Raw genomic sequence first — 14,123 nt, 5'->3', positions numbered from 1 at the left:
TAGTGATTTCTTTCATAAAAGTAAGAGTAAGTGAGGGTGTCTATCACTTACTCACCTTAAGCGTATTATTGGCTAATTATACTAAATGAATTTTTATTTTATATATAAGATGATTTTAATTGACAGTTAATAATTGTATTTTCTAGGAATTATATATAGTGTATTTTATAAGCATTACAGAGATTATATTATTAGATAATTAGATATATTATCAATAAAGTGTTTAGAAAATATTTCAAATTTGTTTTCCAAAAGAACTATGAATTGTTTTATTCACACCTCATATTTTTAGTGAAGCACCTAAAACTTTCAATCTCTGTTAATATTGAAAATTCTCTAACCAAACCCATAACCTTCAAAACTTTTTAGTACATTTAAGTCACCATTAATGACCATTATATTTAATTGATGTAGGGTTATACACATTAAATAATCCATTGTTATAATCATGGATAATTCATCATTAATGTCTTTCTCTCCTCTCCACCCCCTTCTAGTTGCTCAGCGAAAAACAAATTATATGTTATTTATAATATACACTATATCTTAAAAAAATTAATGTTAGCAGTAAACTTATTATCTTTCTATCTACTTCAAAATAATTATCTTTAGATTATTTATGCGACTCTTAGAGAATAGATATTTTTTTTTATATTATCTTATCTTGGTTTTCACTTATGCTATTGTATTTTATTTATAGTATTTATGGTTTATGTTTTCCTTAACAAATACATAAGTCCAAATAGACTCCACAATGAAAGAACACAATGAAGGAGCATCATATTAATGATAAATTACTTATTTATACATGTGAAATCTAGGTATGAGACAATTGTGTCTCAGTAACTTATTAACCATAAAAATGGAATGTAAAACTAATTACATATTATACAATAACAATCCCGAAGGATTAGTTAACATTCCCCCCTTAATCCGAAGGGACATCTAACATGCCGAGTAACATTCTGAATTTTTCAAACTTTTCACATCCTAGTGGCTTTGTAAATATGTCTGTGATCTGCTCTGAAGTAGGACAATGTGTCAGATGAATAACTTTGGCCTCTACATAATGTCGAATCAAGTGATATTTGGTGTTAATATGCTTGCTTCGATCATGAAACTTGGGATTCTTGGCCAACTGAATTGCAGAAGAGTTGTCAATGAGTAGTGGAGTTGAAGCCTTTTGTTTCTCCTACAAGTCTTCAAGTATTTTGCGACGGAAAATGATTTCTTTTGTAGCTTGATCTGCTGCAACGTATTTGGCTTTCAGTGGTAGAATCAGCAGGAACATATTTCTTGTGTCATCTCCAACTGATGGTTGTTGATCCAAGACTCATCAAATAACTAGAAGTAGAGAATCCATTCTCCTTATCTCCATCAAAATCAGAATCTGAATAGCTGGTGAGATGGAAATCTACAACTTTGGAATATTTGATGCCATATGTTCGAGTGCCTTTCAAATACTTGAGCACTCACTTTGCTGCATTCCAATGACCTTCACATGGCTTATGCATGAACCTAGAAAGTATCCCTACAACAAAATCTATGTCAGGTCGAGTAGTAGTTAGAAAATTTAAACTTCCAACAAGTTTCTTGTACTTTGTTGGATCTTTAAACATAATTCCTTCAGTGGAAGTAAGCTTTAAATTCTGCTGCATAGGAGTGGCGACAAGATTACAATATTGCATCCCAAATCTGTCCAATAGTTGTCCAATATATTTTTTCTGAGAAGTGAAAATATATTTGGGTTTCTAATCAGCTTCAATCCCTAAATAATAACGTAATAAACCCAGATCTGTCATGTCAAAAAATTTCAATAATTATCTTTTAACGAACATTATATAGTCATCATTGTTTCAAGTGATCATCAAATCATCTACATACACAACCAAATATATGACTGACTTTCCAATTTTATTAACAAAAAGAGTTGCATCATCCAGATCAAATAACTTATAATTCAACTTGAGAAGGTGTTTAGTTAACTTTTCATACCATGCACGAGATGATTGTTTCTGTCCATACAAATCCTTAACCAATTTTCATACCTTTTTCTCTTTTCCTTTAACAACACACCTTCAGGATGAAACATATAAACATCCCCCTTCAAATCGCCATTCAAAAAAGTTGTTTTAACATCCATATGGTGTATCTTATGGCTATTCTGAGCTACAAGATAAAACAAAGTTCTAATTGTGCCCCATTTTGTTGTCGGAGCAAATGTCTCTATGTAGTCAATGTCTTCCTTCTGAGTGTAGCATTTTGCTACAAGTCTTGCCTTGTATTTATCAAGTGAACCATCTACTTTGTATTTGATCTTATACACCCATTCGTAACCAATGGGTTTGCACCTGCAGGAGGATCCACTAACCTCCAAGTTTTATTCTTAATAAGTGCATCATATTCCTTTTGCATTGCATCCTTCCATTCACCACAATTAGCAGCTTATTTAAAACAATTATGTTCACTAATTGTACGATGATTGAATTCACAATCATGAGAAAGATTACTTGAATCACCTTTAGAAGACATTACTATTTCAAAATCATCATACTTGGTTGGAGCTTTTTGATACCGTGTAGATCTTCGTAAAGGTTGTTGAATTGGTTGTGATGGTTGCTCATCTTGAAAAACAGGCTCAAGAACAGGCTCTTCAAGCGCAATTTCTGGTCTTGCAGAAACATTACTATCATCCAAATTTTCTTCATCAATAACATTCTCATGAGTCAAATATGGAAGAACCATAGACTGATCCAGAATGGGAACCCCCCCTTCATTGTGTGGAACAACATTATCAAATTCAAAATAGAATTTCTTAGATGCAAATTCTCCAAATGAGTGAGTTGCTTATCAACAGTGGAATTACTTTTATCTGATTCAAGGAAAATAACATCACTGGAAGGAATGAAATGATTATTCTCCTCATCATACAATCTATAAGCTTTCAAAGTAGCAGAATATCCCAAGAAAATACATTTGTGACTCCTAGCACCCAACTTCTTGCGCTGATGTTTACGAATTAATGCATAGCATAGAGAACTAAAGACTCTAAAATGTTAACAATAGGAAGACGATTATAACACATTTCATGAGGAGATTTATTTTTGATGACAGAAAAAGTACAACGATTGCGAATATAAGTTGCATAAAGCACTACTTCTTCCCAAAACATCAACTTAACGTTCTTAAAGAACATGATAGATCTAACCGTATTAAGAAAAGTTCTATTCTATTGTACATTATAAGGTATGGTAATCTGATGTTTGATTCCATTGTCCTTCAAGTATTTTTAAAAAGCATGAGAAGTGTACTCACCATGATTATCAGTTTTGACAATGCCTATATTATGTTGAGTTTCATTTTTAATCATCAAATGAAAATTTTTAAAAACAACAAACACTTCCGACTTATTCTTCAACAAATACACCCAACACATTCTCGAGCAATCATCAATAAATGTCAGCACATATTTATTTCCATTTTCAATTGCAATAGGCATAGGTCCACATAAATCTAAATGTATGAGACCTAATTTTCGTGAAGATCTAAAAGAACTATGACATGGTTGTTTACAATTCTTTCCTATAATACAAACATCAAAAGGTATAATATTTCTTGGAACTGTCGGAAGACCTTTAATGCCTTGCTTTTTCATAATTTTGTTGCTTGCATAATTGATGTGACCAAATTGAGCATGCCACAACAAGCTGGGAGATAGGATATCACTTTGTTGCACCAAAAGAACAAAATTTTCACGACAATTAGTTGATAAAGTACAATTTAATTTTAAAAGCATACCTTCTTCCACATCGGTCATAACAACTGCATGATCATATGCTCTTCTTATCTCGATAATGCCATCAAATATATGAATAGAATGCTCCTGCTATTGAATATGGATAAGAGACATCAAATTTTGCTGAAACTGTGGGATATAAAGTACATCATGTAGAACATAATCTACAAAATTTGGTATCTTCAAACGAATAGACCCAATGCCAGGTGGTTTAATTTGAGACTTGTCAGAAAAGTAAATAACACCAATATCATCACTGAATGTTTCAAAACAACCTCGCCTAAATGTCATATGATAAGTGGCTCCTGAATCCAAAATCCAACTATCTCACTATGAAGAAAATGTAGTGTTGAAAACATCATTGATATTAAAATTACAGTGAGCAACAATGTAATGTGCAGACTCTGATGATTTTCCCTTATCTGGCGGTAGTTGATCTTTCTTTTCATTCAACTATTTTCTCCTTTCACTCACTTTCTTCCAAGGGATTTTATAGTTAGTAGCAGTATGACCATTTTTACCACATCTAAAACACCCCCTGCCTCTATAATTTCTCCTACCACGACCTCTACTACTTTTATCACCAGTAGAAGTTTCAACATGACACTTCTGATCCTTTTGTGCAAGGCACGATGTTTCTACATTAGAGTTAGGTGGAGTCTCTTTCTTTCAAAGGTGTTTTCTCTCTCACGTATTTTGCTTACTAGTTTATCAAATGTAATGTCTTTTAGCTGCCCACTAGCTTGGAGAGATTCCAAATAGTTTGAATAGACAAGGTGAAGGAATTTTATAAAAGTTGTAAGTTGCAAATCGACTTTAATTTCAGTGGCTTCTATATCATTAAAAATGGCTTTTATTTCATAGGCACTCTTCAAAGGATCATTATCTTTCATCTCCAAATTAAACAACTTTAGCAATAACTGAATAATTTCGAGTTCTCAGTGTGAATCATACAATTGTTTCAATTTTTTTAGTGCTTCGAATGCATTACCACAAGAAACAATATATCTTCTTACCTTTAATGTCACCCATGGAGTTATTAATGCATATGCCTTGTTGTATTGTGTCTCCCAAATTACAATTTCTTTTCCATCACTATCCTTCTTTCTAGTCCCATAAATTTTTATGACCAGGAGATGTTATCGGTTTTCTTGGCCTTCAATCCAATGTGGTTGATGTGTTTGTATGTTGCTAAACATAATATGCTACTAAACCAAATTGTGTTTCTTTTCGATTAAAGGATCATATGTTGGTATGATGTTAAACATAATATGCTACTAAACCAAATTGTGCTTCTTTTCGAGTAAAGGATTATGTGTTGGTATGATGTTAAACATAATATGCTACTAAGCCAAATTGTACTTCTTTTTGCGTAAAGGATTATTTTATGTCATCATCATGACATATTAAAACATTAAATATATAAATCTTTCAATAATTAATTAAATTTGTCTTTTTTGTTTTTACAATCACATGGATTATTATTTCACACCCCGAAGATGAACCACCATTGCTGGTTCGAAACGTCGATCAGAAAGAAACCTAATGCATAAGAAAAAATAATAAATGTTGTTAATAAATGATGTGTGTGAAACATAGTTTGTGGGCTCCCAATAAACATCGCCCAATTCACATAGTGTTGTTAAAATATTTTGTTGTTTTAACCAGTTCACATCTAATATTCTCCCAATTACTTAGCTAGTTCAGATCCAATATCCTCTAAATTACCAGCTGGTAATACAGGAGAAGTCTTCGCTGCGATTATCAAACAGCTCATGCGTGTATTCACAAAAACATCTCCTGTATCTCTTCCGGAACGTCCCCCGCAATTCTATTATTACATAAATAACTATGACGAACATAAATTAAAATGCCGTGATCAGAAATCATATACATGATCTCTGATCAAGGTAGATCCATTGATCCTTTGACCAAGGCAGTTCGAGCTCATTTCTACATAGGAAGATACGGTTTATATATGTTATATTTTAGCAATCTCTAATGGACATAACAATTTTGACATAACAGCCATTCACATTTAGTACTAGGCTTGTAATGTTTTGTACTTCGTAAGTCATAGATTTCCCATGAACGTAAAAAAAATATCTATTCTCGATCCCCATCATTTAGACAAGATGACACTCAGTAAAACCAATCTATTCTCGATCTCCATTAAGTCAACTCTAGTCTGGTCCAAACACCGTCTATTCAACAGGTGGACTAGTTCAGAACGACGAATTTCTTACGTATGTGGAGCTTTTGTCAAAATGCAGTTTATATCCATTAATGTAAACTCTGGCCATTCAAAGTTAGACTCATTCAAAACCATGGATTTCTGACCTATGTGATGATTTTTTTCAAAAAATTATATTATAGATATCTATATCACAGTACATTTCAGCGGTGTAAACCCTGTCATAGCCATAAATGAAATTAAAAAGAAAGAAAGGACGACTAACGTCTCTTTTACTTTGATGAGCTCGGTTTAATGATAAACTTAGATAATTTGTCGATTCAAATCCGGCATGATATGATTGAAACTAACCGACGGTGGTCACTTAACCTTTTCCAAACCTTGTCGTGGTTTTCAATTTTGTCCGCAGGAAGAATCATTTCAAGTGGTTCTCCTTGTCAGCAAAATCCATTGCCTCGTGAGTCGTAGGTATTCCAGCGAGTCATAAAAAATAGTGCAAATCAATGGAACACCGACATTTTCCTTCTTGCATTTCAGAATGCTGGCAAATGGGTTTGGTTCTGCACAACGAAATACAAAGCAACAATGATTGCAGTGGCTTCGCTAGCGGGGAAAGCGATTTGACAAATCATTAATGTAGCTTTGAAAGTAATAAAAGTGCAGTCATTACATGATCAGTTTCAGTTGCGAAAGTTTTGATCGTTTTAGTAGGGAAACTTCCATTTTTTTTAAATTTATGATGAACTGTAAACCGTATCAAAATTATTATTTCTTTTTAAACAATATCTATTTTTTCGAAATTAATATAGATTTTAATTGCTATCAAATTTATGCACTCGTTCCAAATCATATCGGAGTTCTTGAAATTTGAAAAACTTAATTACAGTCGTTCGAAAGGGCGTAGGAAATGTTATAGTTTTTAGGGTTAATTTTTCCATAATCTCGTAGAATTCTTCGGAATTAAAGGTTTGACTTTTAATTGTAAACTCTCTGCCATTTGAGTACATAATTTCTCTACAATCTAAATGTATAATTTTTCAAAAGTATATATAAAATCAAAATCCCAGTTTGAAAAACAGAAACCAAAATTTTACTATTGAAAAAGATTCACCAAATTCTAGGTGAAAACTCTAAACAGTGCCCTCCCAATTGATCTTGCTGATATAAATTTTATTTTAATATATTATAATTGAACAATATAGGACCAAAATTTGACCTATTCAAACTTATTTCTACCCTAAATTAACCCAATCAACTGATTCAAACTTTTGGTTTTATCGAAAATTATACATCTGCATTTTCATGTCCACACCTCGACTCTAGAACAACACTCATCTTACTCTAGAACAAGACTATCTTCAAGAGTGAATCTCCAAAAAAGAGAAAAATGGAAGCTATAAATATCAGATGCAACCCTCCTAGGGTCGGAAGCCCACCAACCCAAGGAAAAGAATCATTTTTTATTTAGAATTTTCATTTTTTTTAATAATGGATATTTTAGTAAGCATAGAAGTATATGATTTATTTTTGCACTTAATTAATAATTTTTAATTTAATTTAATTATAAATCTTTTTTGACTTTTAATTTTGGAATATAGTAGTATGAATTATTTTTTATCAATTATTTTAATTTATGTTTTTTATAAACTGATGTTTTACATTATTGTTAATATATTTTAATATAAATTGTATTATACCTAATTAATATAAAAAAGTATTAATAAACTTATGTTTTAATTTTCATTTTCATTTTCATTTTTTTTAATAATGGATATTCTTTGAATCTTTTTTAGTTAGAATAGAAGCATATGATTTATTTTCACACTTAATTAATAAATTTCATTTTAATTTAATTATAAATATTTTTTTACTTTTAAATTTAGAATTGAGTATCCCTTTTCTATAAGCAGCTGAGTATTTACATACAATGGCACGTCTACTGGTGTTTTCTCAAGTGCTTCCCTAGTACTTCTTTCAGTGGTCTCTTTTGAAGTAGATCTCTTTGGTGCCATGGTAACAATGACTGTTTGAGAGGTGCTCAACAACTATTGCACTTGTGGGAAAAAAAAGACACCCATGAAAATAAAAGATGAGTCTTAAGAAAATCTACTTACAAGGCATGTTCAAGATATAAACCGAGAATCTGATAGGAAGTATTGTGCAATTTTTCATTGGCAAGAGGGACTAGCTACTTGTGGGAACTACACACTAAGAATTCTCAGCAGCCAGAGTTGAAGAATGAGGCTTTCAACTATGCAATGAGTTGTCCCATCCTAACGACAGACTACATATTGCACAATCTCGATGGCCAAGGTGACAAGCTCACCCCTGAAACTACACAGTGCATAGTTTGGGCCATCTTGTACTGCACACTACACATTTCCATAGGCCAAGCTTGTTGCTTGAGCCATAGAATTGCGTAGTGCTCATGTAACAACTCTGGTAAAAATGCCATGTAAAAATGTGTAAGACCACGATTGATGAGACACATATTCCAAGCTAAATGGTGGGTAAGAAATCGTAGTGCGGGTCTTCATTTGGATGTTTATGGCTAAGGAATTTAGAAAAGTCAATGGTTAACGCTTTGTAAAGGAATAATGGTATTTTTGGCGCATTTATTTATTAAAATATTGGAAATTAGGAAATAAGGAAGATGAAAGGTCACAGGTTGCACGTGAGGAGGAAAATGAAGGAAAATAATGGAAAATGAAGAAAATAGAGGCCTCATTCATAAAAAGGCTTCTAAGGATTAGTGGGCATGTTTGGTTAGTGTAACCTTTTATTAGTTGAGTTTTAGAATTCTCTCATTAGTCTCTCTCTCTCTCACTCTTGGACACAAATATCTGTTGGAGCACTTTCGAATTAGAGCAAGAAAGGAAAAGAAGGCAAGACGAAGTAAATATCAAGCAGGGAAAGTCATGATCAAGCAACTACAGCAGGATTCATTTCAGGTATCGAACTGCATGTGTATTTTCCTTGCTAGATTTGGCATGCATGGGATTTCATGTGTTTATTTTCTACCATGGCATGGCTTTTGCTAGGTGTGATAGTATTTTCAGCCTAGCCTTGCCATTTCTTCATAGCTTTCATGAGATCGATTCTCTCATTCGATTTATGTGGGATGGCCAAATTGGATTTGAAGTTGCCATGGGGTGGATCTTTGAATTGAAAAACACATGGTTTGAGTGGTCCCTAAACCAGATTGGGGATCACTAAGAAACTGGGTTAGTAACCCCTGAACAAGACTGTGGGTTACGGTAAGGCCAGATTGTGTGCCTCAGTGGGCCTAGGAATCCTTGTCGTTGAATGATGGCATATACGATAACGCCAAGAGGTGCATTTTCTCTCCATTGGGCTTAGTAATCCTAGGATAGGAAGCATGGTAATTCCTAGAGAGTATATCTCACTGTAGGGCACAATGATCCCACGATCAGATTGTGGATGCACGACAAACCTTGAGAGACTAGGAGGCACTCAAATTCCTCATGGTGTAGGTGGAGAATTTCGCTGTCACCCATGTTGATTCGTGTTTTCTTTTTGTTTGTTCTATGAGGCCCGCATTCATGCTCGGAATATGGCACGGGGGCAATTGGCTTAGGAGAGACTTATCTCAGCCAACCTATGGTCGGGTGGAACTTGGTAGTCCTACCTTCAATTGGTTTATTGCATTCATTAATGAAAAATTCATTCCCTTCATTTTCATGTGTAAATGTATTCATGTATATGTCGATTTTGATGGCTAATATGTTTGTGGTATTTTTTTTCCTATTATGATGGTTATATGTACATTTTTTGACAACAACTATGTATGGCTCTTAACAAGTTTTTACTTGTAAATGAATGAATAATGTGTTTATGACCTAATAGAGGATAATGCAACAATTGACATGATAGAACAATGGTTCATAGATATTCTCACATATGTATGAGATTTGTACACTTAATTTTATTGTTTACACCCGTAGGTCACATGTTGATGATGTGTTTGATGAAATCCCTGTCATGGCTAGTAGGGGTATAGTTATGGGATTTTTTAGTTTATTTCTTTTGCATCATTGTTTCTGTGTATTTTTACTCGTTCTAAACTTTCACTCCATTCTCAAGAGTGGCCTCAGCTTTGTGCCTGAAGAAGTGGCTTATATCTAGGGGTCCCTGACACAGAACTAGTAACTTTGGTCTCTTGGTCGCTGGCAGGAAAGCTTGTGAGAGATACTTTAGGTTGTTGGTCACTCCCTTTCCCATAGCATGAGAGTTAGTATGGCGTAAGAGATCTAGAACAACAGTGAGACTCGGGGACAAACTATCTGAGTGGTTGACATGTCTTTAGACGGTTCTACTGCTAATGTTGGATAGTTGTGTGTGATGTTTCCATCAATTCCACTTCCTTGAGGTCACATAGGAGGTCGAATATGATCATAGTAGCCTCTCGTCTGATTTTTACCATGGTTGTCATTGTTACCTGGGTGGATGTGGGAGGAGGGTGTTACAGAGTGGTATCAGAGCATGGTTTACCCCTTGGACTCGATGGGCAGTGTGTGTTGGTCATCCATGCATGTTAGTTGCATGTGTGTCTCTTATGGTTGCATTCCATGTGATTTTTTCATAGCATGATGTTGATCATGGTTGTAGTAAGGTTGTCATGAGGAACTTGATGTTGATTTTGTGGAATGCATCGTCATGAGTATATGACTAGTTACATATTGTTAAATGTCACTTTCATGTTTTTATATGTTGCTTGATTACATCCTTGTATGTTAGGTTACATTCTTGAACATTTTGATTACATGTATCAGTATTATAGGTTGATTAGAAAAATTGATCACTTATGTTTGACTACATGCATTTATGCATATATGTGTTTGATTAGGAATTGCTTATGCATGTTGTTGGTTGCATGTGGCAATGTCTACAATGGAGTAATGGTTGTTGTTTTCATGAATAAGGTGTATACGGTTTGGTACTCATATGTTATATGTCTATATGCAATTTTTGTGCATGTATGGTCTCAGTTATGGTTATGCATGAATAGTAGGTCAAACATGCCTTGTGAAGTCATGGTATGCAATTTAGGTCATGACGGTGATGTTGGTATGTTATGATGCTAATGTGTTGGCTGAGATAGAGCAAGAGATTCAGATCATCAAAGTGAAGTTGCGACATTGGACCTCGAGGAAAGAGCATGTCATCATATGGGTTTGTATTTTGGCCATACAGGTATGTAGGTTAAGGATTGTTATATGCATTAGGGTTATGTACATTAGGTTTATGTACGTCTTTTGATGTTATGGTTATGTACATGATAGATGATATTTTACTAGCATAGTTATATGCACATGAGTCAAATAGTCAAGAATGATGGTAACCTATGGTTGTATGCATTGTTATTTTTGTTTTATGTTATATAACTTGGTGATTAGGTTATATGTTGTTGATGAGCATGATATATAGCTTATTATTGTTATATGCTATTAACTTAATGATTAGAGTTATTTCATTGAGATCTTGATGTTTCAATTTGGGTTGGTCATATGCGTGATGGTTATGTTCATTGCATTGAAGATCTTGATGCTATATTTATTGTTTTAACTTGGTTTGACCTATGCAGATGGTTATGGTTGTGATATTCAGGTATGAGTTGACATATTTGTGATATGGTGTCACACAAATCTACACTCATCATACATATGTGGTTGTTATGTATGAATGAAAAATCCTTATGAGTTTATGATGTGAACATGTTAATTAGTTATTGTCATGGATATCATGATTTATTTTTGAGTCGATATGCTATGAAGTTGTATCATGATAACTCGGATTGATTATGTAGACAAGATTGCCTCCCATGAGATACATTAAGGTATGAGTTTCCTTATGTCATATATTTGGTACTTGATTGTTTGATTATGTTGTCTAATTGATTTATTTAACATGGTATGGTTGCAAGTTGGTTGAATGTTTGATGAATTTCATAATATGAGTATGTGTTCAAATGATCTTGTTTTAAGATGATTGTGCTAATACCTATGTGTCGAGACAGTTGATATGTACTTGCATGTAAGTAGGTGATAGTTGTAGCATTATATCTAATGACTATGAGTTGACTATGGATTATGACATGATCGTTAGTCTTGCTAAATGTTCATTTTGAATTGACAGATATGATTGTCTTCATATTTGGAACATGTGGTTGGCATAAGAGAGAAGTTGTAGGAAACATGTTTGGTATTAGCATGACAAGGTAAAATTTTATGTGTTTATATAACTAAGCCTCGATTTCAAGAAGATAAAAGGTAAAAGAAAGGAATTCGGAAAGAATTCTTTAGCTATGTTTGGAAATCCTAATTCAAAACAATTGAGTGTTTTTCCTACATGAAGTCTTCTTAACGTTAATATTGTCGAACATTATGTAGATACATGGTATATTCATGAACATGTAAGTACATGTGGATATGTCAAAGGACTAGAGTCCCTTGAGAGATGCGATGGACGTGTTCAACTACAAGGCAGCTTGCTTGGCACCACAGGATAAGGTATCTAGTGTATTGTTATGTTTATTTATGCATTGACAGTTATGTGTTTATGGCAGTATGATGTAGGGGATTGCATGGAAAAGAGACTACCATGAAATTGTGAGGAAGGCTCAGGTTCGGATTTCCTTTGAAATCACTAGGAACCACAGGGATTGAGTCATGGTGTTTGTAGTTAGTCTTGTGCTTTTGGTATTTTGTGATTTTTTCACTTGATTTCTGATTTTGATTGTGTCTGGTGCATAGATATGCCACTTCATTGCGGTGTCGTATTGCTTTTCAATTTCATGGCATTCTTGTTGTTGTTTATGTTCTTACCTTTTATTGTTTTGACTCTTGGTAATTGGTTGGAAAGGAGGAAAGTTAATGGAGCTTAGGGAGAGTTGTGTGGTATCCAAAAGATAATGTAAGACACAGATGAAGTTCAGTGTATGAGAAAGCACAGTGGAAGGTAAGACTATGACAGTTGGTTGGACTGGTTGGTCCATTGTGCAAATGGATGGTGGAAGTACGAACATGTGAAAGGTAAATAGAAAAGGTAAATTAACTAGATCTAAGGCATCATATGCCTTGCCTACGTTGGGAATGACTATTCCTAGTGTTTCACATTTGTTGCATGAATAAAGGAAGTTATCATAACCCTTGACCTACGTATATGGTAATTGTGTTATGATCATGATTATGCTGATGTTTCTATATGTATAAATGTATGTGTGTAGGTATGTGATGTTTTCCAGGGTCGTCATGGATCATGATTATTAACACTAACATTTATATCTATATATATGTGTGTATGTATGTCATTGTTTGACAGGACCGTGATTGTTTTATGCTAATGTTTATATATATGTATGTATCTATGTATCCATATTACTATTTGACAAGGTTTTTGTGGATCGTTCTTGTGGAGGAATGATTTCTTATGCAGGTGAATGACATGAAGAGGTTCTTGGTTTACCGAAGAATCAAGTAGAGGAATAGTCATGAAAAATATATTAGGTCAGTATCATATGGTAATGAGTTGATATTATGTGATTATATTATGTCTATGTTATGGATAGGTTATACTCAGGGATACTGCAGTGAAATGAAAGCAGTATGGTCTACGACATGCTAAGACAAGCATGGATAAGACACTGCAAGAAGGGTTGCTTGGTTGAGGTAGTGTGGTTTTGGATGTGTGGTACTACTATTGTGCAAATGTTTTATATGTTGTACATACATGTTGCATTTGTGATGTTGTGTGCATGTGGTTTTGTGTATATTTAGTGTGTGTACTTGTTGTTTATGCAATGTTATGTACATGGTGTTAGTACAGATATTGTTTTATGAATGTTCCATATTTAGTGTTGGGTATAGATGGTGCTATGAACATGTTGGATATATGGTGTTCTGTATATATTGTATTGTGTTCATGATGGATATGCGGTGTTATATGGATATGGTGCTCTGCACGTGTGGGATATGCAATGCTATATACAAATGATGCTATGTATGTGTTGGATATGAAGTGCTATGTACATGTGATGCTATATACATACGGTGTCAAGTGGTGTTGTGTACATGTTGTACAAGTGGCATTGTGTGCAGGTGATGTTGTGTACAT

Source organism: Pinus tabuliformis, chromosome X (assembly GCF_031772625.1).
Source record: "Pinus tabuliformis cultivar Carrire ecotype Pingquan chromosome X, CPIR1, whole genome shotgun sequence".
Taxonomy (NCBI): domain Eukaryota; kingdom Viridiplantae; phylum Streptophyta; class Pinopsida; order Pinales; family Pinaceae; genus Pinus; species Pinus tabuliformis.
This window is presented reverse-complemented; position numbering follows the sequence as displayed.